Source organism: Vipera ursinii (genome assembly GCF_947247035.1).
Source record: "Vipera ursinii genome assembly, chromosome: 9".
Taxonomy (NCBI): domain Eukaryota; kingdom Metazoa; phylum Chordata; class Lepidosauria; order Squamata; family Viperidae; genus Vipera; species Vipera ursinii.
The window spans coordinates 4235304-4261690 of NC_139523.1; the positions used below are offsets into that span (position 1 = coordinate 4235304).

The 26387-nt window shown below is 50.2% G+C and overlaps 1 protein-coding gene across 6 annotated transcripts in view; it reads left to right on the plus strand.

Moving 5' to 3' along the window:
- AIRIM (AFG2 interacting ribosome maturation factor) overlaps positions 1 to 26387 on the plus strand; it is a 207973-nt gene that overhangs the window by 49425 nt on the left and 132161 nt on the right. The window contains exon 8 of one of the 6 annotated variants that reach the window (XR_014493349.1): positions 24529 to 25266. The exons of the other annotated variants lie outside the window; for them this stretch is intronic. The gene's annotated coding sequence lies outside the window, so the exon portion shown is untranslated. Of the gene's footprint in view, positions 1 to 24528; positions 25267 to 26387 lie in introns of those variants that run through there. 6 annotated transcript variants of the gene reach the window in all.

Below are 26387 nucleotides of genomic sequence, written 5' to 3' on the forward strand. Positions count from 1 at the left end.
TCTGGGCCCAACCAAGTCTCCGTGATGCAAGCCAGGTCTGCCTGCTCACCCTCGACCAAGTCACGGACGAGAGGAGCTTTATTAGCGAGCGACCTGGCATTCAAGTACACCAGCCGGAGCTCAGGAGGCTGCACATCCTCACTCCCAGAGCCCTGGGGCGGAGCCAGAGGGTCGGAGTGCCTCACTGCTTTTAAGCAGCGGAGAGGCCTTCCCTGAGGACGATACGGCCCTCTGCTCCTGCACCTGCTGCCATTCCCTAACGTCGTGGGAATAGGTATTCCCACGACCAGCCCTGGAGCCCCAGAGGCAACCGGCCCCCGCTCCTCCCCCCCGCGAACTACCTTGGCACTGGCCTGAACAAAGGTTGCTGGACCGCCCCCCTTGTCCAAACAACCAAAAAGAGTACCCTCCCCCCTCCCTAGCCCCCTAAAAAATTTAGAGAGAAAACTAATCAGGGGCCTCCTATTGGGTTTCCGTCGAAGGCCCCTACCCGTGCCCAGCCATCTCTCGGGGTCCCAATAAATGGGCCCTTCCTCGAGATCGTAAGCGGCTAGAAAGGCGGGTCGCACCCAGGAAGGGGGAGCACCCCTGAGGGCGAGCAAGTCCGTGCAAGAATATTTAAGGAAAGGCATAAGGAGTAGTCCAAGTAGAAGGCAGTCCATAGTTGATGATCAGTCAGTAAGGAGGATCTAACAGAGGATAAATAGGTGTCCCAGTCCTCCGCCCAGCTGCTGCCACTCAGCTGGGTAAACCCCCCGAGCAGGCCGACCACCGTCCTCTCACGACGGCTGCCGAGCCAATTCCCGGGGAGGAGGTGGTGGTCTGAAACAACCACTCCGGATATGGCATGCCTCCTAGAGCTCTCACCTCTAGGGGCAGCAGATGTAAGTTCAAGCCACCCTCTCACGGTGGCTAATATCCAGGATCCTCTGAGTCCTTTGGGGCTGATGTGTAAAAGGCAAGCCATCATAGTTATCATAGTCTGGTCAGCTAACGGCGAGGTCCCCCCCTGCTCCGCCATTCCAGAAAGATGTACCTGACCACAACTCCATGGGCCCTCAGTTCTATAATCATTGGGGCCTTCCAGAGTGTGCTCAATAGGGTCTGATTCCCCCACGTCCACTGATTTCCCCGGAGCCCCCTCAAAATCCAGCAGCACCAACCAGATCCCAACAGGTGCGATGGAGAGCATAGATCTTCCAGGATCCTCCGGGCTAACCAGGATCCACTGGGCTCCACTGGGCTCCACCGGGGTTAACCGGCTAACCCAGGAGCTTTCGGGGCCACCAGGAACGATGGGGATGCCAGGCCATCTGGAGCATGAGGAGCAGCCAGAGGAGAAGGCAGGTCGGCCAACACCTCCGCCGAACCATCGGGGCCGCTGCCATTGCCGGAGCGCCACTACAGACGCCGCTACAGACGCCACCGCCACCATCACCGCTACCACCAGGACGCCGCCAAGCCACAAGCAATCCAGAAGAGGCCATTGCCGCCGCGGATGGAAAACGGGCCGAAAAGGCCCAGGCGGCTGCGGGACAAACGGCCCGAGCGAAGCTGGCCAGACCGCAACAGTCAGTGACGAAGTGGCCCAGAACGGCCCGGGAGCAATGCCGCCGGCGGCGTCGCTGTCGCCATTGAAATGGGCCAAGGCGCCGTCGTCGACAAAGTCATGAGCAGAGCCAGGCCGGTCCAAGGAACGGCCCAAAACGACCCGCAAATGCCTCAATCGAAGCCAGCAACATTCGGGAGCCATCCAAAGACGCCAGCTCCGTCGCCGCCGAAAAGCACCGCCGCCGGCTGCCGAAAGCACCAAACGCTGCTGAAAGAAGCTAGGAGGCCGCCGACGCAGCGGAGAAACGCCGCGAGTATCCAGCCCGGCTAGTAGCAAGCCAGCAGCCCAGCGGAACGCCGACCAGGTTAGTAGGCAGCGAAAGCTTTTGTCCAGCTGCCTGAATCGCTGCCGAAGCACTCCACCCCAACCCAGAGGGTAAGACACCCCTGAGGGGCTCCTAGGACGCCACTCTCTTCAGACTTACAGAGCTCAGCCTAGCACGACCGCCTGCACGTCCGCCATTTTGAAAAACTTCTTTTCTTAGAGAGAATATAGTAAATAGGCCCTATCAATGGCAAAAAAGAAAGGAAATAAGTAATAATATGAATAAGCCAATATTCAAAAAAAGGGGGGATGTAACCCAGTTCAGTATATTTAAATTCCTTATTCTTCAAGCGAGCGTGGCAGTCCAATTCAGTTCAGTTCAGTTCCTCTTCTCTTCTCTGCTGACAAATGTTACGATGTTAAACCTCCAAGAAAGAAGCAGAAAGAAAAAACCCCGATGCCAGATCAAATAGAAAAGGGGGTCTCTAGGCTGTTATGCATTAACGAATTAACAAGTCACCATCCAGATCCCAGATATTTCAAAAGGAGAAAAAAAAACACTTATCAAAATTTAAAGAAAAAGTCTGTCCATCGAAGAAGAACACCAAAGAAGTAACTGGAATCTTCAAATCAGCCTGTGAGTCTCTCTAAGGCGGCTATTGTTAAAAGCCTGTATTGTTGTCTGCCGCTTTAGTCAATTAAGGCTGGATAATACTTCACGCTGCTCACCTCTCAAACGATCAACAAACGAAGAGGGGGATTCTCATTCTCTTTTGATATTCACTCAACTCTGCCTGGAACGTCAGTAGCTTCCTTCTAAATTGCTGAGTCACAGCTCCAGGGCAGCCATTCTTCAGGTGCCTTCTCTCAATACCGGCACCACGGGAGGATTTCTCACTGCTAAGCAGGGATTTTGCAAGTTCCCTGCAATTGCCGAGTGTCCTCTCTTCTTCGCCTGCTGATCCCCAGCTGGCGACGGCTATGTAGAGCCGCACAGTATCGGGAAAACAAGCTGCGGATCCGAAGAGATATTCCAGGACCCGCTTGTCTGCTGTGACCTCAGCCTTTATCCAAGTCAAAAAATGCTTCAGCGAATCCATAACCCTTCCCGCTCCTCTTGTCTTGAAACGCAACGCAACGCAAGCACACCACAGGAGAGGTCGTCGGTCAGCCCTTCGATACCTCCCAAAATATGAGGGCGGATCAATGGGGCTCAATTGTTGTATGCTTGCTGGGTTTTTAGTTTGTGGGGATGCTTCCACAGAATGAGGTGGTCTTTGGAGCACCCAAAGGAACAGGAGTCCCTCAGTCTCTCCTGCCTGCATATCCTCCCTTCCCTTCCTAGTTGACAGCAAGCAAGGGATTAAGAGGCCAGAAGGCTGATGTTGCCGGCTCCTGGGCTGTGCCAGACTGGCCATTTGGTGACACTGTCTCCAGAGCAGGGAGCAGCTGAGACTTTCCCTTGCCCAGCGGTGAACGCCAAAGCCTTAACTACCAGAGGGACCCTCACTATCCCTCTCAGGCCATCCGAAGGACCCTCAGACGGCAGTGCTGCTGCCTGGAGCCCTGCCCCCTCCACCCCAACCCAGCTCCACTTCCCCCAAACAGGTGCACGGCCACGCTTACCTCTTCCTCGAGGCTGCTACCAGTGCCGCCACGGAGCTACAGGCCCCACGTGCGCAAATGCACTCCAGGCAGGACGAGCCAAGGGCAGCTAACAGGACGCCCGGTGGGCTGCGATGCCAGCTTCCTCCAGTTTGGCTGGCGGCCTTCCTGGGCTACAGGGGAGCAGAGGGTTGACAAGAGGCAGTACTGGCAGGGATGGCTTCAGGCCCCACATGCGCAAGTATGCTCCAGGTGGGATGGGCCGAGCGCGGCTAACAGGACGTGTGGCGGGTTGCAATGGCAACTTCACCTCTGGGCTCATGAAAACCTTCCCAGGCTAGAGGAGGGCAGAGGGGAGGCAGAGTTGCTGCTGCTGCTGCTGCTAAGTGGTGGAGCAGCCTGACTGCTGGGTCCCGAGGTGCGAGAATGCGCTGCAGGGGCCAAGCGCAGCTTATTGGACGTCCCTAGCCATCACTGCAGGCCAGTGAGTGGTCAAGGGGCCAATGAGCTGCAACTGTTGCTGGGCTCCACCACCCCACGTGCACTTACCTCTTACTGTGCACGCAACCCAGGACGAGAACTCAGTCGGGCCGATGCCAAGGTGGCGGAGGCTGGACCTTCGTCATTTCCAGGACAGTTGTGCGGGCCACATCCAATCATATGGTGGGCCGTTTGTGGCCTGCAGGCCTTGTGTTTGACATGTCTTCTTTAAGCGCTTCCGTATGTAATTCCTGTTCTGGTCTATATTCAAAAACAGCTGAAACGTCCCACGTTTCATCAAGACTATTTAGTACCAACGGCACCTTCTGAGATTCAGGAATCTGCATTCCTCACCGTTCTAATTCAACTAACAGTTTTTTGCATGTGGAACAAATATTCTTCTACGTTCTCAAGTGGCATTAGCCAGGCTCTGTACAATTGCCTTGATAATTGCACTATATTGCATGTTGACTCACTCACATGCTCGCTTCTCAACTTCAACCAAACTTCTTTTGCAGCTTTTAAGTCAGCTACATTTAAGAATTGTTCATCTTCCACATTTAAAATGATGTAAGCCAGTGCCTTATCATGCCTCCGTAGATCTGCAGCTGCTAATTGCTCCTGGGGTGGATTAATCACAATATCCCAGACCTCCTTAGCCTTCAGGAAGCATTCCATTTTTGCAGCCCAAATAAGGTCCCAATTGAGGCAGAGAGCTCTCCTTTAAATCAGCAGCCACCCTGTAAACCTTCAGCTGAGCAGCCTTTTTCTTGTTTATTTCCAAAGAACTCCTTTCCTAATCTGATTGTTATACATTGAAATAAAAAGAGTAATGTAATCTTTATTGTTGCAACTCTTCCCATAAAGGAGAGCTACAAATTTTTCCATCTGTCTCAATCTGCTTTAATTTGATCAACTAATTTATCATAATTATCTCCTTTAAGTGTGACACATCTTGCCGTCAGTTGGATCCCTAGATATCTCACCTTCTTTGTTATCTGAATATTTAATTTCCCAACTAGCTCATTTTCTTGTAATTTCGTCATATTCTTAACTAACTTTTTAGTTTTTTCTTTATTAATCTTTAAACGTGCTACTTCTCCATATTCTCCCAATACTTCCAACAACCTTACACCAGACTTCAAGGGCTCTTCCATGATAAAAACCAAATTGTCTGCATAGGCCTGTAACTTAAATATTTCCTTTTTGGTTTCTAAACCTTTAATTTGTTCTTCTTTCCGAATTATTCTAGTCAAGACTTCTAGAGAGAGGACAAATAGTAACGGTGATAATGGACACCCTTGTCTAGTGCCTTTTTATATTTGAAAACTTTTGGTAGTTTCTCCGTTTATTACTACTTTTGCTTCCTGTTTCAAATAAATTGCTTTGAAAGTATTTATAAACTTTTCACCAAGTTCCATATGTTTTAACTGATTCAACATGAAATCCCATTTAATATTGTCGAATGCTTTCTGTGCGTTGACAAAAACAAGCACCATATGTTTTTCATTGTGGGCCTCGTAATATTCCAACATGTCTAGTATAATCCTGACATTATGCTAATTCTGTAGGATAATGGCATTACCAAACAGATACAATAAAAAGGATAGATAAAATAGATCATTTAACTTGTGTCAAATAAGCACATTGATTTGTGCTTTAGATTGTAAGCTGCCCTGAGTCTTCGGAGAAGGGCGGGATATAAATGGGATTTTAAAAAAAAGATTCATGCAAGAGTTTGTTTCGACGTGCATAACTAGTGTAAACCCGAAATACGTCATCTATATCCCTCATCATCTCTTGTGGGTTCACCTCAAGCACTCCAGCCAAAATCTCTGTCACAATAATTTCCAACTGTTCATCTCGGTCCTCTTCAATGTTTTGTAAACGTAGGAAGAAGGCAGATTTACCTAATTCAAGGGCAATTATTTCATCCTGCAGGCGTTTATTAGCTATCACCAGCCGGTGTTCCATACTTTCCACTTTTACATCTGTCTTATCCATTCTCGTTTCTACCACCTGGATCCGTTCCTCTTGACTCACTACCATTGTCTGCATTTCCTGGAGCTTCGTATGTATACTCCTTATATTTCTCCCTTTAAATCTTCCATCTGGTTACCCATCTCAGCCTTCATTTCCCTCTTTAACTCCTCAAATCCTATAGCTGTAGTCTCCTGATTTTTCAACATTAAGTCTTGAAGTGACTTAAACATATCCTGAACTCCCTGTATAGATAAAGCGTCTTTATTCCCTGTCACTGTCTCATCCGGAAATTTGCGAGCTGTCAGGGGTGTAGTTGACGAGGATTGTATGGGCACAGGCACTATGGTCTTCTTCTTGGCAAAAGTTGTTATGGTCGCCATTTCTATTATTCTTTGGTGCTCTTCCGAAATAGCCTACACTTACTCAATCTCCAAGACTCCTCCCCAAGCACCTCGTACTCTCAATATTATCCTAATCACCCAATTTCTTCTCTAAGTTTATTAAACTAGTGGTTAAATATGTTGTTATTATATAAGGCATAAAAAGAAAAATATATTTATTTTATTTATTTATTTAATACTATTTCTATACCGCCCTTCTCCCGAAGGACTCAGGCCGGTGAACAGGGCAAGAATAAAAATACAAATCACAAAAGTTAAAACACGATTAAATAAATGCCCACATACTAAAATACATCATTAAAACCTAATAAAAAACAATAGCAACCCCCCCCCAATCCCCTCATCAGGCCAGGCCAGCTTGTTCAAAAAAGTATGTTTTTAGCTCGCGGCGAAAGGAGCGAAGGTCGGGCGCCGTCCGGAGCTCAACCAGTAGCTGGTTCCATAGCTCCGGGGCGCCCACAGAGAAGGATCTCCCCCTGGGGGCCACCAATCGACATTCTCTGACCGGTGGCACCCTGAGGAGACCCTCTCTGTGGGAACGCACAGGGCGAAGGGAAGTCGATGCCGGCAGCAGGTGTTCCCTCAGGTACTCCGGACCCCTGCCATGTAGGGCTTTGAATACCATTACTAGTACCTTGAATCTCACCCGGAAGGCAACTGGCAACCAATGCAGCTCACGGAGCAGAGGTGTAACGTGGGAGTATCGGGAGACTCCCAACACAACTCTCGTGGCTGCATTCTGTACCAGTTGGAGCTTCCGGGTGGTCCTCAAGGGCAGCCCCATGTAGAGAGCGTTGCAGTAGTCTAGTCGAGAGGTCACGAGCGCATGAGTGACCGTGCATAGATCATCCCGGCTTAGATAGGGCCGCAACTGGCGCACCAGGCGAACCTGGGCGAAAGCCCCCCTAGTCACAGCTCCTATGTGGTCTTCCAGGGTGAGCCGTGAATCTAGGAGGACTCCCAAGTTGCGAGCCCTATCTATGGGGGGGTAATAGTTCACCCCCCATAGTGAGAGGTGGAATGTCCGAATAAACCCGGGATGAAGGTATGCAAAGCCACTCGGTCTTGTCGTGGTTGAGTTGAAGTCTGTTCCTCCCCATCCAGACCCGAACCGCCTCCAGGCAACGGGACATCACGTTGAGGGCATCACTGGGGTGGTTTGGGGTCGAAAGGAAAAGCTGGGTATCATCAGCATACTGATGATACCCAACTCCAAAACCACGAATGATCTCACCCAGCGGTTTCATATAGATGTTGAACAGGAGAGGCGAGAGGACCGACCCCTGAGGAACTCCACAAATGAGAGACCTCGCGGTCGACCTCTGCCCTCCTGCCAACACCGACTGCGAGCGTCCCTGGAGATAGGAGGAGAACCACTGTAAAACCGTGCCTCCCACTCCCAGTCCCCTGAGACGCCGCAGCAAGATACCATGGTCGATGGTATCGAAAGCCGCTGAGAGGTCTAATAGGACCAGAACAGAGGAATGCCCCCTGTCCCGAGCCCTCCAGAGATCATTCACCAGCGCGACCAATGCCGTCTCCGTGCTGTACCCGGGCCTGAAACCCGATTGGTACAGGTCTAGATAATCCGCTTCATCCAGGACCAGAGGGAGCTGATGTGCCACCACACTCTCAACAACCTTCGCAAGAAAGCAAAGGTTGGAGACAGGACGAAAGTTGTTCAATACAGCTGGGTCCAAGGCAGGCTTCTTGAGGAGAGGCCTCACCACCGCCTCTTTCAAGACGGCGGGGAAGCTACCCTCACTCAGAGAAGCCGATATAACTGCCTGGAACCAGCTGCGTGTCCTCTCCCGGGCTGCATAGACCAGCCAGGAATGGCACGGGTCCAATAAACATGTGGTGCTCAGCCTCCCCATGATCCTGTCCACTTCCTCCGGAGTCACAGAATCAAACTCCTCCCAGGTGATATCGACAAGACCGCCCGCGTCCTGCTCGACAGACTCTGCCCAGTCAGAGTCCAGACCGGTCCGAATCCGAGCGATTTTGTCCGACAGATGCTGGTTAAACTCCTCGGCACGACCCTGCAAGGGTTCCTCCCTCACCTCCTGATTCAGGAGGGAGCGGGTCACCCTAAACAGGGCGGCCGGGCGATTATCTGCGGACGCGATAAGGGTGGCGAAGTGGTTAGACCTCGCCTCCCTTATCGCAGCGAGATAAGACCTAGTATAGGTTCTTAATCGCAATCGGTCGGATTCGGATCGGCTGGATCTCCAAGCGCTCTCTAGGCCCCGTCTCCGACGCTTCATCTCCTGGAGCTCCGCGGAGAACCATGGAGCTCGACGGGATCTGCACCGGGTCAGGGGCCGCAGGGGTACAACTCGGTCAAGAGCCTCAGTGGCTGCCCTTTCCCAGGCTTCCACTAAGGCGTCTGCCGAGCTGTGAGCAAGGGAGGCAGGTGGGGACCCCAGCGCCGCCTGGAACCTCTGGGGATCCATTAAGTGTCTGGGGCGGTACCATTTAATTGGTTCCACACACCCACAGCGGGGGGTGGCAAAATGGAAGACCAGCCACAGGAGATGATGATCGGTCCATGACAGGGGCATAACAATTGGGGAGCCCCCACCAAGATCATCTAACCACCGTGCAGATAAGAAAACTAAGTCAAGAGTGTGGCCTCCCTCATGAGTCGATCCCGCAATTACTTGCGTCAGGTCCATGGCCGTCATGGAAGCCATGAACTCCCGAGCCAACTCAGATGATCCTCCCAGCGATGGTAGATTGAAGTCCCCCAAAACTATAAGTTTCGGGAACTCAATCACCAACCCAGAGAGGACATCGAGGAGCTCGGGCAGGGCTGCTGCTATGTGACTAGGCGAAAGGTACACCAGCAGCAAACCCAACTGCGCACCAGGGCCGCATCTCAAAAAGAGAGACTCACACCCGACTATCTGGGGAACGGTGGCCTCCCGCGGACACAAGGTCTCCCTCATGACAACAGCCACACCCCCACCCCTACCCTGAGCCCGAGGCCGGTGTAGCACCTGGAAACCTGGTGGGCACAGGTCAACCAGAGGAATCCCTCCCTCTGGGCCCAACCAAGTCTCCGTGATGCAAGCCAGGTCTGCCTGCTCACCCTCGACCAAGTCACGGACGAGAGGAGCTTTATTAGCGAGCGACCTGGCATTCAAGTACACCAGCCGGAGCTCAGGAGGCTGCACATCCTCACTCCCAGAGCCCTGGGGCGGAGCCAGAGGGTCGGAGTGCCTCACCGCTTTTAAGCAGCGGAGAGGCCTTCCCTGAGGACGATACGGCCCTCTGCTCCTGCACCTGCTGCCATTCCCTAACGTCGTGGGAATAGGTATTCCCACGACCAGCCCTGGAGCCCCAGAGGCAACCGGCCCCCGCTCCTCCCCCCCGCGAACTACCTTGGCACTGGCCTGAACAAAGGTTGCTGGACCGCCCCCCTTGTCCAAACAACCAAAAAGAGTACCCTCCCCCCTCCCTAGCCCCCTAAAAAATTTAGAGAGAAAACTAATCAGGGGCCTCCTATTGGGTTTCCGTCGAAGGCCCCTACCCGTGCCCAGCCATCTCTCGGGGTCCCAATAAATGGGCCCTTCCTCGAGATCGTAAGCGGCTAGAAAGGCGGGTCGCACCCAGGAAGGGGGAGCACCCCTGAGGGCGAGCAAGTCCGTGCAAGAATATTTAAGGAAAGGCATAAGGAGTAGTCCAAGTAGAAGGCAGTCCATAGTTGATGATCAGTCAGTAAGGAGGATCTAACAGAGGATAAATAGGTGTCCCAGTCCTCCGCCCAGCTGCTGCCACTCAGCTGGGTAAACCCCCCGAGCAGGCCGACCACCGTCCTCTCACGACGGCTGCCGAGCCAATTCCCGGGGAGGAGGTGGTGGTCTGAAACAACCACTCCGGATATGGCATGCCTCCTAGAGCTCTCACCTCTAGGGGCAGCAGATGTAAGTTCAAGCCACCCTCTCACGGTGGCTAATATCCAGGATCCTCTGAGTCCTTTGGGGCTGATGTGTAAAAGGCAAGCCATCATAGTTATCATAGTCTGGTCAGCTAACGGCGAGGTCCCCCCCTGCTCCGCCATTCCAGAAAGATGTACCTGACCACAACTCCATGGGCCCTCAGTTCTATAATCATTGGGGCCTTCCAGAGTGTGCTCAATAGGGTCTGATTCCCCCACGTCCACTGATTTCCCCGGAGCCCCCTCAAAATCCAGCAGCACCAACCAGATCCCAACAGGTGCGATGGAGAGCATAGATCTTCCAGGATCCTCCGGGCTAACCAGGATCCACTGGGCTCCACTGGGCTCCACCGGGGTTAACCGGCTAACCCAGGAGCTTTCGGGGCCACCAGGAACGATGGGGATGCCAGGCCATCTGGAGCATGAGGAGCAGCCAGAGGAGAAGGCAGGTCGGCCAACACCTCCGCCGAACCATCGGGGCCGCTGCCATTGCCGGAGCGCCACTACAGACGCCGCTACAGACGCCACCGCCACCATCACCGCTACCACCAGGACGCCGCCAAGCCACAAGCAATCCAGAAGAGGCCATTGCCGCCGCGGATGGAAAACGGGCCGAAAAGGCCCAGGCGGCTGCGGGACAAACGGCCCGAGCGAAGCTGGCCAGACCGCAACAGTCAGTGACGAAGTGGCCCAGAACGGCCCGGGAGCAATGCCGCCGGCGGCGTCGCTGTCGCCATTGAAATGGGCCAAGGCGCCGTCGTCGACAAAGTCATGAGCAGAGCCAGGCCGGTCCAAGGAACGGCCCAAAACGACCCGCAAATGCCTCAATCGAAGCCAGCAACATTCGGGAGCCATCCAAAGACGCCAGCTCCGTCGCCGCCGAAAAGCACCGCCGCCGGCTGCCGAAAGCACCAAACGCTGCTGAAAGAAGCTAGGAGGCCGCCGACGCAGCGGAGAAACGCCGCGAGTATCCAGCCCGGCTAGTAGCAAGCCAGCAGCCCAGCGGAACGCCGACCAGGTTAGTAGGCAGCGAAAGCTTTTGTCCAGCTGCCTGAATCGCTGCCGAAGCACTCCACCCCAACCCAGAGGGTAAGACACCCCTGAGGGGCTCCTAGGACGCCACTCTCTTCAGACTTACAGAGCTCAGCCTAGCACGACCGCCTGCACGTCCGCCATTTTGAAAAACTTCTTTTCTTAGAGAGAATATAGTAAATAGGCCCTATCAATGGCAAAAAAGAAAGGAAATAAGTAATAATATGAATAAGCCAATATTCAAAAAAAGGGGGGATGTAACCCAGTTCAGTATATTTAAATTCCTTATTCTTCAAGCGAGCGTGGCAGTCCAATTCAGTTCAGTTCAGTTCCTCTTCTCTTCTCTGCTGACAAATGTTACGATGTTAAACCTCCAAGAAAGAAGCAGAAAGAAAAAACCCCGATGCCAGATCAAATAGAAAAGGGGGTCTCTAGGCTGTTATGCATTAACGAATTAACAAGTCACCATCCAGATCCCAGATATTTCAAAAGGATTAAAAAAACACTTATCAAAATTTAAAGAAAAAGTCTGTCCATCGAAGAAGAACACCAAAGAAGTAACTGGAATCTTCAAATCAGCCTGTGAGTCTCTCTAAGGCGGCTATTGTTAAAAGCCTGTATTGTTGTCTGCCGCTTTAGTCAATTAAGGCTGGATAATACTTCACGCTGCTCACCTCTCAAACGATCAACAAACGAAGAGGGGGATTCTCATTCTCTTTTGATATTCACTCAACTCTGCCTGGAACGTCAGTAGCTTCCTTCTAAATTGCTGAGTCACAGCTCCAGGGCAGCCATTCTTCAGGTGCCTTCTCTCAATACCGGCACCACGGGAGGATTTCTCACTGCTAAGCAGGGATTTTGCAAGTTCCCTGCAATTGCCGAGTGTCCTCTCTTCTTCGCCTGCTGATCCCCAGCTGGCGACGGCTATGTAGAGCCGCACAGTATCGGGAAAACAAGCTGCGGATCCGAAGAGATATTCCAGGACCCGCTTGTCTGCTGTGACCTCAGCCTTTATCCAAGTCAAAAAATGCTTCAGCGAATCCATAACCCTTCCCGCTCCTCTTGTCTTGAAACGCAATGCAACGCAAGCACACCACAGGAGAGGTCGTCGGTCAGCCCTTCGATACCTCCCAAAATATGAGGGCGGATCAATGGGGCTCAATTGTTGTATGCTTGCTGGGTTTTTAGTTTGTGGGGATGCTTCCACAGAATGAGGTGGTCTTTGGAGCACCCAAAGGAACAGGAGTCCCTCAGTCTCTCCTGCCTGCATATCCTCCCTTCCCTTCCTAGTTGACAGCAAGCAAGGGATTAAGAGGCCAGAAGGCTGATGTTGCCGGCTCCTGGGCTGTGCCAGACTGGCCATTTGGTGACACTGTCTCCAGAGCAGGGAGCAGCTGAGACTTTCCCTTGCCCAGCGGTGAACGCCAAAGCCTTAACTACCAGAGGGACCCTCACTATCCCTCTCAGGCCATCCGAAGGACCCTCAGACGGCAGTGCTGCTGCCTGGAGCCCTGCCCCCTCCACCCCAACCCAGCTCCACTTCCCCCAAACAGGTGCACGGCCACGCTTACCTCTTCCTCGAGGCTGCTACCAGTGCCGCCACGGAGCTACAGGCCCCACGTGCGCAAATGCACTCCAGGCAGGACGAGCCAAGGGCAGCTAACAGGACGCCCGGTGGGCTGCGATGCCAGCTTCCTCCAGTTTGGCTGGCGGCCTTCCTGGGCTACAGGGGAGCAGAGGGTTGACAAGAGGCAGTACTGGCAGGGATGGCTTCAGGCCCCACATGCGCAAGTATGCTCCAGGTGGGATGGGCCGAGCGCGGCTAACAGGACGTGTGGCGGGTTGCAATGGCAACTTCACCTCTGGGCTCATGAAAACCTTCCCAGGCTAGAGGAGGGCAGAGGGGAGGCAGAGTTGCTGCTGCTGCTGCTGCTAAGTGGTGGAGCAGCCTGACTGCTGGGTCCCGAGGTGCGAGAATGCGCTGCAGGGGCCAAGCGCAGCTTATTGGACGTCCCTAGCCATCACTGCAGGCCAGTGAGTGGTCAAGGGGCCAATGAGCTGCAACTGTTGCTGGGCTCCACCACCCCACGTGCACTTACCTCTTACTGTGCACGCAACCCAGGACGAGAACTCAGTCGGGCCGATGCCAAGGTGGCGGAGGCTGGACCTTCGTCATTTCCAGGACAGTTGTGCGGGCCACATCCAATCATATGGTGGGCCGTTTGTGGCCTGCAGGCCTTGTGTTTGACATGTCTTCTTTAAGCGCTTCCGTATGTAATTCCTGTTCTGGTCTATATTCAAAAACAGCTGAAACGTCCCACGTTTCATCAAGACTATTTAGTACCAACGGCACCTTCTGAGATTCAGGAATCTGCATTCCTCACCGTTCTAATTCAACTAACAGTTTTTTGCATGTGGAACAAATATTCTTCTACGTTCTCAAGTGGCATTAGCCAGGCTCTGTACAATTGCCTTGATAATTGCACTATATTGCATGTTGACTCACTCACATGCTCGCTTCTCAACTTCAACCAAACTTCTTTTGCAGCTTTTAAGTCAGCTACATTTAAGAATTGTTCATCTTCCACATTTAAAATGATGTAAGCCAGTGCCTTATCATGCCTCCGTAGATCTGCAGCTGCTAATTGCTCCTGGGGTGGATTAATCACAATATCTCAGACCTCCTTAGCCTTCAGGAAGCATTCCATTTTTGCAGCCCAAATAAGGTCCCAATTGAGGCAGAGAGCTCTCCTTTAAATCAGCAGCCACCCTGTAAACCTTCAGCTGAGCAGCCTTTTTCTTGTTTATTTCCAAAGAACTCCTTTCCTAATCTGATTGTTATACATTGAAATAAAAAGAGTAATGTAATCTTTATTGTTGCAACTCTTCCCATAAAGGAGAGCTACAAATTTTTCCATCTGTCTCAATCTGCTTTAATTTGATCAACTAATTTATCATAATTATCTCCTTTAAGTGTGACACATCTTGCCGTCAGTTGGATCCCTAGATATCTCACCTTCTTTGTTATCTGAATATTTAATTTCCCAACTAGCTCATTTTCTTGTAATTTCGTCATATTCTTAACTAACTTTTTAGTTTTTTCTTTATTAATCTTTAAACGTGCTACTTCTCCATATTCTCCCAATACTTCCAACAACCTTACACCAGACTTCAAGGGCTCTTCCATGATAAAAACCAAATTGTCTGCATAGGCCTGTAACTTAAATATTTCCTTTTTGGTTTCTAAACCTTTAATTTGTTCTTCTTTCCGAATTATTCTAGTCAAGACTTCTAGAGAGAGGACAAATAGTAACGGTGATAATGGACACCCTTGTCTAGTGCCTTTTTATATTTGAAAACTTTTGGTAGTTTCTCCGTTTATTACTACTTTTGCTTCCTGTTTCAAATAAATTGCTTTGAAAGTATTTATAAACTTTTCACCAAGTTCCATATGTTTTAACTGATTCAACATGAAATCCCATTTAATATTGTCGAATGCTTTCTGTGCGTTGACAAAAACAAGCACCATATGTTTTTCATTGTGGGCCTCGTAATATTCCAACATGTCTAGTATAATCCTGACATTATGCTAATTCTGTAGGATAATGGCATTACCAAACAGATACAATAAAAAGGATAGATAAAATAGATCATTTAACTTGTGTCAAATAAGCACATTGATTTGTGCTTTAGATTGTAAGCTGCCCTGAGTCTTCGGAGAAGGGCGGGATATAAATGGGATTTTAAAAAAAAGATTCATGCAAGAGTTTGTTTCGACGTGCATAACTAGTGTAAACCCGAAATACGTCATCTATATCCCTCATCATCTCTTGTGGGTTCACCTCAAGCACTCCAGCCAAAATCTCTGTCACAATAATTTCCAACTGTTCATCTCGGTCCTCTTCAATGTTTTGTAAACGTAGGAAGAAGGCAGATTTACCTAATTCAAGGGCAATTATTTCATCCTGCAGGCGTTTATTAGCTATCACCAGCCGGTGTTCCATACTTTCCACTTTTACATCTGTCTTATCCATTCTCGTTTCTACCACCTGGATCCGTTCCTCTTGACTCACTACCATTGTCTGCATTTCCTGGAGCTTCGTATGTATACTCCTTATATTTCTCCCTTTAAATCTTCCATCTGGTTACCCATCTCAGCCTTCATTTCCCTCTTTAACTCCTCAAATCCTATAGCTGTAGTCTCCTGATTTTTCAACATTAAGTCTTGAAGTGACTTAAACATATCCTGAACTCCCTGTATAGATAAAGCGTCTTTATTCCCTGTCACTGTCTCATCCGGAAATTTGCGAGCTGTCAGGGGTGTAGTTGACGAGGATTGTATGGGCACAGGCACTATGGTCTTCTTCTTGGCAAAAGTTGTTATGGTCGCCATTTCTATTATTCTTTGGTGCTCTTCCGAAATAGCCTACACTTACTCAATCTCCAAGACTCCTCCCCAAGCACCTCGTACTCTCAATATTATCCTAATCACCCAATTTCTTCTCTAAGTTTATTAAACTAGTGGTTAAATATGTTGTTATTATATAAGGCATAAAAAGAAAAATATATTTATTTTATTTATTTATTTAATACTATTTCTATACCGCCCTTCTCCCGAAGGACTCAGGCCGGTGAACAGGGCAAGAATAAAAATACAAATCACAAAAGTTAAAACACGATTAAATAAATGCCCACATACTAAAATACATCATTAAAACCTAATAAAAAACAATAGCAACCCCCCCCCCAATCCCCTCATCAGGCCAGGCCAGCTTGTTCAAAAAAGTATGTTTTTAGCTCGCGGCGAAAGGAGCGAAGGTCGGGCGCCGTCCGGAGCTCAACCAGTAGCTGGTTCCATAGCTCCGGGGCGCCCACAGAGAAGGATCTCCCCCTGGGGGCCACCAATCGACATTCTCTGACCGGTGGCACCCTGAGGAGACCCTCTCTGTGGGAACGCACAGGGCGAAGGGAAGTCGATGCCGGCAGCAGGTGTTCCCTCAGGTACTCCGGACCCCTGCCATGTAGGGCTTTGAATACCATTACTAGTACCTTGAATCTCACCCGGAAGGCAACTGGCAACCAATGCAGCTCACGGAGCAGAGGTGTAACGTGGGAGTATCGGGAGACTCCCAACACAACTCTCGTGGCTGCATTCTGTACCAGTTGGAGCTTCCGGGTGGTCCTCAAGGGCAGCCCCATGTAGAGAGCGTTGCAGTAGTCTAGTCGAGAGGTCACGAGCGCATGAGTGACCGTGCATAGATCATCCCGGCTTAGATAGGGCCGCAACTGGCGCACCAGGCGAACCTGGGCGAAAGCCCCCCTAGTCACAGCTCCTATGTGGTCTTCCAGGGTGAGCCGTGAATCTAGGAGGACTCCCAAGTTGCGAGCCCTATCTATGGGGGGGTAATAGTTCACCCCCCATAGTGAGAGGTGGAATGTCCGAATAAACCCGGGATGAAGGTATGCAAAGCCACTCGGTCTTGTCGTGGTTGAGTTGAAGTCTGTTCCTCCCCATCCAGACCCGAACCGCCTCCAGGCAACGGGACATCACGTTGAGGGCATCACTGGGGTGGTTTGGGGTCGAAAGGAAAAGCTGGGTATCATCAGCATACTGATGATACCCAACTCCAAAACCACGAATGATCTCACCCAGCGGTTTCATATAGATGTTGAACAGGAGAGGCGAGAGGACCGACCCCTGAGGAACTCCACAAATGAGAGACCTCGCGGTCGACCTCTGCCCTCCTGCCAACACCGACTGCGAGCGTCCCTGGAGATAGGAGGAGAACCACTGTAAAACCGTGCCTCCCACTCCCAGTCCCCTGAGACGCCGCAGCAAGATACCATGGTCGATGGTATCGAAAGCCGCTGAGAGGTCTAATAGGACCAGAACAGAGGAATGCCCCCTGTCCCGAGCCCTCCAGAGATCATTCACCAGCGCGACCAATGCCGTCTCCGTGCTGTACCCGGGCCTGAAACCCGATTGGTACAGGTCTAGATAATCCGCTTCATCCAGGACCAGAGGGAGCTGATGTGCCACCACACTCTCAACAACCTTCGCAAGAAAGCAAAGGTTGGAGACAGGACGAAAGTTGTTCAATACAGCTGGGTCCAAGGCAGGCTTCTTGAGGAGAGGCCTCACCACCGCCTCTTTCAAGACGGCGGGGAAGCTACCCTCACTCAGAGAAGCCGATATAACTGCCTGGAACCAGCTGCGTGTCCTCTCCCGGGCTGCATAGACCAGCCAGGAATGGCACGGGTCCAATAAACATGTGGTGCTCAGCCTCCCCATGATCCTGTCCACTTCCTCCGGAGTCACAGAATCAAACTCCTCCCAGGTGATATCGACAAGACCGCCCGCGTCCTGCTCGACAGACTCTGCCCAGTCAGAGTCCAGACCGGTCCGAATCCGAGCGATTTTGTCCGACAGATGCTGGTTAAACTCCTCGGCACGACCCTGCAAGGGTTCCTCCCTCACCTCCTGATTCAGGAGGGAGCGGGTCACCCTAAACAGGGCGGCCGGGCGATTATCTGCGGACGCGATAAGGGTGGCGAAGTGGTTAGACCTCGCCTCCCTTATCGCAGCGAGATAAGACCTAGTATAGGTTCTTAATCGCAATCGGTCGGATTCGGATCGGCTGGATCTCCAAGCGCTCTCTAGGCCCCGTCTCCGACGCTTCATCTCCTGGAGCTCCGCGGAGAACCATGGAGCTCGACGGGATCTGCACCGGGTCAGGGGCCGCAGGGGTACAACTCGGTCAAGAGCCTCAGTGGCTGCCCTTTCCCAGGCTTCCACTAAGGCGTCTGCCGAGCTGTGAGCAAGGGAGGCAGGTGGGGACCCCAGCGCCGCCTGGAACCTCTGGGGATCCATTAAGTGTCTGGGGCGGTACCATTTAATTGGTTCCACACACCCACAGCGGGGGGTGGCAAAATGGAAGACCAGCCACAGGAGATGATGATCGGTCCATGACAGGGGCATAACAATTGGGGAGCCCCCACCAAGATCATCTAACCACCGTGCAGATAAGAAAACTAAGTCAAGAGTGTGGCCTCCCTCATGAGTCGATCCCGCAATTACTTGCGTCAGGTCCATGGCCGTCATGGAAGCCATGAACTCCCGAGCCAACTCAGATGATCCTCCCAGCGATGGTAGATTGAAGTCCCCCAAAACTATAAGTTTCGGGAACTCAATCACCAACCCAGAGAGGACATCGAGGAGCTCGGGCAGGGCTGCTGCTATGTGACTAGGCGAAAGGTACACCAGCAGCAAACCCAACTGCGCACCAGGGCCGCATCTCAAAAAGAGAGACTCACACCCGACTATCTGGGGAACGGTGGCCTCCCGCGGACACAAGGTCTCCCTCATGACAACAGCCACACCCCCACCCCTACCCTGAGCCCGAGGCCGGTGTAGCACCTGGAAACCTGGTGGGCACAGGTCAACCAGAGGAATCCCTCCCTCTGGGCCCAACCAAGTCTCCGTGATGCAAGCCAGGTCTGCCTGCTCACCCTCGACCAAGTCACGGACGAGAGGAGCTTTATTAGCGAGCGACCTGGCATTCAAGTACACCAGCCGGAGCTCAGGAGGCTGCACATCCTCACTCCCAGAGCCCTGGGGCGGAGCCAGAGGGTCGGAGTGCCTCACCGCTTTTAAGCAGCGGAGAGGCCTTCCCTGAGGACGATACGGCCCTCTGCTCCTGCACCTGCTGCCATTCCCTAACGTCGTGGGAATAGGTATTCCCACGACCAGCCCTGGAGCCCCAGAGGCAACCGGCCCCCGCTCCTCCCCCCCGCGAACTACCTTGGCACTGGCCTGAACAAAGGTTGCTGGACCGCCCCCCTTGTCCAAACAACCAAAAAGAGTACCCTCCCCCCTCCCTAGCCCCCTAAAAAATTTAGAGAGAAAACTAATCAGGGGCCTCCTATTGGGTTTCCGTCGAAGGCCCCTACCCGTGCCCAGCCATCTCTCGGGGTCCCAATAAATGGGCCCTTCCTCGAGATCGTAAGCGGCTAGAAAGGCGGGTCGCACCCAGGAAGGGGGAGCACCCCTGAGGGCGAGCAAGTCCGTGCAAGAATATTTAAGGAAAGGCATAAGGAGTAGTCCAAGTAGAAGGCAGTCCATAGTTGATGATCAGTCAGTAAGGAGGATCTAACAGAGGATAAATAGGTGTCCCAGTCCTCCGCCCAGCTGCTGCCACTCAGCTGGGTAAACCCCCCGAGCAGGCCGACCACCGTCCTCTCACGACGGCTGCCGAGCCAATTCCCGGGGAGGAGGTGGTGGTCTGAAACAACCACTCCGGATATGGCATGCCTCCTAGAGCTCTCACCTCTAGGGGCAGCAGATGTAAGTTCAAGCCACCCTCTCACGGTGGCTAATATCCAGGATCCTCTGAGTCCTTTGGGGCTGATGTGTAAAAGGCAAGCCATCATAGTTATCATAGTCTGGTCAGCTAACGGCGAGGTCCCCCCCTGCTCCGCCATTCCAGAAAGATGTACCTGACCACAACTCCATGGGCCCTCAGTTCTATAATCATTGGGGCCTTCCAGAGTGTGCTCAATAGGGTCTGATTCCCCCACGTCCACTGATTTCCCCGGAGCCCCCTCAAAATCCAGCAGCACCAACCAGATCCCAACAGGTGCGATGGAGAGCATAGATCTTCCAGGATCCTCCGGGCTAACCAGGATCCACTGGGATCCACTGGGCTCCACTGGGCTCCACCGGGGTTAACCGGCTAACCCAGGAGCTTTCGGGGCCACCAGGAACGATGGGGATGCCAGGCCATCTGGAGCATGAGGAGCAGCCAGAGGAGAAGGCAGGTCGGCCAACACCTCCGCCGAACCATCGGGGCCGCTGCCATTGCCGGAGCGCCACTACAGACGCCGCTACAGACGCCACCGCCACCATCACCGCTACCACCAGGACGCCGCCAAGCCACAAGCAATCCAGAAGAGGCCATTGCCGCCGCGGATGGAAAACGGGCCGAAAAGGCCCAGGCGGCTGCGGGACAAACGGCCCGAGCGAAGCTGGCCAGACCGCAACAGTCAGTGACGAAGTGGCCCAGAACGGCCCGGGAGCAATGCCGCCGCCGGCGGCGTCGCCGTCGCCATTGAAATGGGCCGAGGCGCCGTCGTCGACAAAGTCATGAGCAGAGCCAGGCCGGTCCAAGGAACGGCCCAAAACGACCCGCAAATGCCTCAATCGAAGCCAGCAACAGTCGGGAGCCATCCAAAGACGCCAGCTCCGTCGCCGCCAAAAAGCACAGCCGCCGGCTGCCGAAAGCACCAAACGCTGCTGAAAGAAGCTAGGAGGCCGCCGACGCAGCGGAGAAACGTCGCGAGTATCCAGCCCGGCTAGTAGCAAGCCAGCAGCCCAGCGGAACGCCGACCAGGTTAGTAGGCAGCGAAAGCTTTTGTCCAGCTGCCTGAATCGCTGCCGAAGCACTCCACCCCAACCCAGAGGGTAAGACACCCCTGAGGGGCTCCTAGGACGCCACTCTCTTCAGACTTACAGAGCTCAGCCTAGCACGACCGCCTGCACGTCCGCCATTTTGAAAAACTTCTTTTCTTAGAGAGAATATAGTAAATAGGCCCTATCAATGGCAAAAAAGAAAGGAAATAAGTAATAATATGAATAAGCCAATATTCAAAAAAAGGGGGGATGTAACCCAGTTGAGTATATTTAAATTCCTTATTCTTCAAGCGAGCGTGGCAGTCCAATTCAGTTCAGTTCAGTTCCTCTTCTCTTCTCTGCTAACAAATGTTACGATGTTAAACCTCCAAGAAAGAAGCAGAAAGAAAAAACCCCGATGCCAGATCAAATAGAAAAGGGGGTCTCTAGGCTGTTATGCATTAACGAATTAACAAGTCACCATCCAGATCCCAGATATTTCAAAAGGAGAAAAAAAAACACTTATCAAAATTTAAAGAAAAAGTCTGTCCATCGAAGAAGAACACCAAAGAAGTAACTGGAATCTTCAAATCAGCCTGTGAGTCTCTCTAAGGCGGCTATTGTTAAAAGCCTGTATTGTTGTCTGCCGCTTTAGTCAATTAAGGCTGGATAATACTTCACGCTGCTCACCTCTCAAACGATCAACAAACGAAGAGGGGGATTCTCATTCTCTTTTGATATTCACTCTTAACTCTGCCTGGAACGTCAGTAGCTTCCTTCTAAATTGCTGAGTCACAGCTCCAGGGCAGCCATTCTTCAGGTGCCTTCTCTCAATACCGGCACCACGGGAGGATTTCTCACTGCTAAGCAGGGATTTTGCAAGTTCCCTGCAATTGCCGAGTGTCCTCTCTTCTTCGCCTGCTGATCCCCAGCTGGCGACGGCTATGTAGAGCCTCACAGTATCGGGAAAACAAGCTGCGGATCCGAAGAGATATTCCAGGACCCGCTTGTCTGCTGTGACCTCAGCCTTTATTCAAGTCAAAAAATGCTTCAGTGAATCCATAACCCTTCCCGCTCCTCTTGTCTTGAAACGCAACGCAACGCAAGCACACCACAGGAGAGGTCGTCGGTCAGCCCTTCGATACCTCCCAAAATATGAGGGCGGATCAATGGGGCTCAATTGTTGTATGCTTGCTGGGTTTTTAGTTTGTGGGGATGCTTCCACAGAATGAGGTGGTCTTTGGAGCACCCAAAGGAACAGGAGTCCCTCAGTCTCTCCTGCCTGCATATCCTCCCTTCCCTTCCTAGTTGACAGCAAGCAAGGGATTAAGAGGCCAGAAGGCTGATGTTGCCGGCTCCTGGGCTGTGCCAGACTGGCCATTTGGTGACACTGTCTCCAGAGCAGGGAGCAGCTGAGACTTTCCCTTGCCCAGCGGTGAACGCCAAAGCCTTAACTACCAGAGGGACTCTCACTATCCCTCTCAGGCCATCCGAAGGACCCTCAGACGGCAGTGCTGCTGCCTGGAGCCCTGCCCCCTCCACCCCAACCCAGCTCCACTTCCCCCAAACAGGTGCACGGCCACGCTTACCTCTTCCTCGAGGCTGCTACCAGTGCCGCCACGGAGCTACAGGCCCCACGTGCGCAAATGCACTCCAGGCAGGACGAGCCAAGGGCAGCTAACAGGACGCCCGGTGGGCTGCGATGCCAGCTTCCTCCAGTTTGGCTGGCGGCCTTCCTGGGCTACAGGGGAGCAGAGGGTTGACAAGAGGCAGTACTGGCAGGGATGGCTTCAGGCCCCACATGCGCAAGTATGCTCCAGGTGGGATGGGCCGAGCGCGGCTAACAGGACGTGTGGCGGGTTGCAATGGCAACTTCACCTCTGGGCTCATGAAAACCTTCCCAGGCTAGAGGAGGGCAGAGGGGAGGCAGAGCTGCTAAGTGGTGGAGCAGCCTGACTGCTGGGTCCCGAGGTGCGAGAATGCGCTGCAGGGGCCAAGCGCAGCTTATTGGACGTCCCTAGCCATCACTGCAGGCCAGTGAGTGGTCAAGGGGCCAATGAGCTGCAACTGTTGCTGGGCTCCACCACCCCACGTGCACTTACCTCTTACTGTGCACGCAACCCAGGACGAGAACTCAGTCGGGCCGATGCCAAGGTGGCGGAGGCTGGACCTTCGTCATTTCCAGGACAGTTGTGCGGGCCACATCCAATCATATGGTGGGCCGTTTGTGGCCTGCAGGCCTTGTGTTTGACATGTCTTCTTTAAGCACTTCCGTATGTAATTCCTGTTCTGGTCTATATTCAAAAACAGCTGAAACGTCCCACGTTTCATCAAGACTATTTAGTACCAACGGCACCTTCTGAGATTCAGGAATCTGCATTCCTCACCGTTCTAATTCAACTAACAGTTTTTTGCATGTGGAACAAATATTCTACGTTCTCAAGTGGCATTAGCCAGGCTCTGTACAATTGCCTTGATAATTGCACTATATTGCATGTTGACTCACTCACATGCTCGCTTCTCAACTTCAACCAAACTTCTTTTGCAGCTTTTAAGTCAGCTACATTTAAGAATTGTTCATCTTCCACATTTAAAATGATGTAAGCCAGTGCCTTATCATGCCTCTGTAGATCTGCAGCTGCTAATTGCTCCTGGGGTGGATTAATCACAATATCCCAGACCTCCTTAGCCTTCAGGAAGCATTCCATTTTTGCAGCCCAAATAAGGTCCCAATTGAGGCAGAGAGCTCTTCTTTAAATCAGCAGCCACCCTGTAAACCTTCAGCTGAGCAGCCTTTTTCTTGTTTATTTCCAAAGAACTCCTTTCCTAATCTGATTGTTATACATTGAAATAAAAAGAGTAATGTAGGTAGTACATTCATCTTTATTGTTGCAACTCTTCCCATAAAGGAGAGCTACAAATTTTTCCATCTGTCTCAATCTGCTTTAATTTGATCAACTAATTTATCATAATTATCTCCTTTAAGTGTGACACATCTTGTCGTCAGTTGGATCCCTAGATATCTCACCTTTGTTATCTGAATATTTAATTTCCCAACTAGCTCATTTTCTTGTAATTTCGTCATATTCTTAACTAACTTTTTAGTTTTTTCTTTATTAATCTTTAAACATGCTACTTCTCCATATTCTCCCAATACTTCCAACAACCTTACACCAGACTTCAAGGGCTCTTCCATGATAAAAACCAAATTGTCTGCATAGGCCTGTAACTTAAATATTTCCTTTTTGGTTTCTAAACCTTTAATTTGTTCTTCTTTCCGAATTATTCTAGTCAAGACTTCTAGAGAGAGGACAAATAGTAATGGTGATAATGGACACCCTTGTATAGTGCCTTTTTATATTTGAAAACTTTTGGTAGTTTCTCCGTTTATTACTACTTTTGCTTCCTGTTTCAAATAAATTGCTTTGAACGTATTCATAAACTTTTCACCAAGTTCCATATGTTTTAACTGATTCAACATGAAATCCCATTTAATATTGTCGAATGCTTTCTGTGCGTTGACAAAAACAAGCACCATATGTTTTTCATTGTGGGCCTCGTAATATTCCAACATGTCTAGTATAATCCTGACATTATGCTAATTCTGTAGGATAATGGCATTACCAAACAGATACAATAAAAAGGATAGATAAAATAGATCATTTAACTTGTGTCAAATAAGCACATTGATTTGTGCTTTAGATTGTAAGCTGCCCTGAGTCTTCGGAGAAGGGCGGGATATAAATGGGATTTTAAAAAAAAGATTCATGCAAGAGCAATAATTATCTCAGAAATATTTTTGTTTACTTCTTATTGTCAGTACCAGGAAACAGAATTTTCAGATCTTCAAATCAAGATCCAGACCTGATTTCTCCTGTGGACAAATTTCTTCTCGGTTAAGCTATTTCTGAATCAATATTCAGAAATATTAAGGAGGAGTCTCTGTGTCACACTACAAACTCTGCCCCATCCCAGTGCAGGTGCCATTGAGTAGCTGAAACTTGTGATCAATACAGATTAGATTTCCTTTATGGAAAGGAATGCTAGAGTTTAACTTTTATATACTTTTTCAGACAGTGACATTTGAATTAAATGTTTAAAAGGTTCTACAGTATTAAAATACATATCTTCATATTGAACATAAAATAGATAACTAACATTTTACCTGGTTTTGATCCTTCTGGGACTGTTCCATTCCAAATCTGATGTAGGAATTCAGGTCTATTGTCATTGATATTAATAACATTAATAACCAAACCAATGGGAACTTCCACCTGACGTCCATTAACATCTACAGCACGTACTGTTAACTGCAAAAGATATTTTTTAAAAATCAAAAAACTTGCAAAACATGTAAACAGAAATGGTAATCACTATTGCTGGCAGCACAGTTTAAGCAGAATTCCATTAACCTGGTTTATTTTATCCACTTTTGTCCTCCTCTCTTGGTTTTTTCAGACATTTGAAAACAGATTTTAAAAAGTAATATTTTGAATTACCGAATCCTCATGATAGCTAAAATTAGCAAAACAAGGTAAGACATTGCTGAGCAGTAAACAAGGGAAGGAAGAAAGGGGAGGGAGGGTGCTAGATTTATTAAATTAGCTAAAGATTGTTGTTGTTAGTTGCGAAGTCGTGTCTGACTCATCGCGACCCTATGGACAACGTTCCTTGAGGCCTTCCTGTCCTCATCGCCCAGGTTTGTTCGCATGTTCAAATTTTTTTTGTCTAGCACCTTTTATTTTCTGCGCCAGTTCCTCCTCCTCCATAATATTCAGTTTGTGTTTAATTAGATCTAATTGTTGTTTTAGATCCCAACTTTGCGGGGGGTTTTGTAGTTGTATTTCATCATCAAACTGTTTATTACAGCCTTAAGCCCAGACACAATCAAAATGTATAACAGCAGTAACAATCTTACATCCATATTTACAGGATATAAAACCACCAAACAATCAATATAATATAATCCAAAATTCTCAAAATAAAACATCATATTACATTTTTTTCAGACCTTAATAATGGTGCGACGTATTGTGCAGATGGTGGCACAAAATTGAGCAACCTGAATTGATATTTTTGGATCTTTATCCGAAAGTAGTAGCATTAAATAAAATTCATATCCCCTGCCTGGAAATTTCTTCAATATCAGATATATAAGAATCTGTCTACAGTCTTTATATAGAGAACAATGAAGCAGTATATGGCTGCTTCACATGGACACAACCGAAGGTGCATAGGAGTGCTCTTAAACCGTCCAAAAAGGACTGCCGAGGGTAATGCATCCAGCCTGGCTAAGGTGAAAGCTTTATGAAATTTCAAAATTGTGATGGAAAATAGATAAGAAGCTGGGAAGAATCCTTCTGGAAGCAAGTGACAAATGTTGGAGTGTGCCACCTTACTTAGATTTGTTTGGAGACCAATATCCCAGATTCGTTGTTTCAAGGCAGTTCTAGCATTATCAAATCCTAATGAATACAGACTTTCCATAGAGAAGCCCAGTGATTTAATTTTATCTAGGGCTTTTTTCCCCACGACGATTTAAAATGGTCTATAAATACTAATGGGGCTAAACCTACATTTGGGGAAAGTAAAGATTTAAATAAGGGATGCAAGTAGAAAAATAGGGACCATTACGGTGGGAAGGTAACAGTGTTCCGTGCGCCTTTGGCGTCTAGTCAT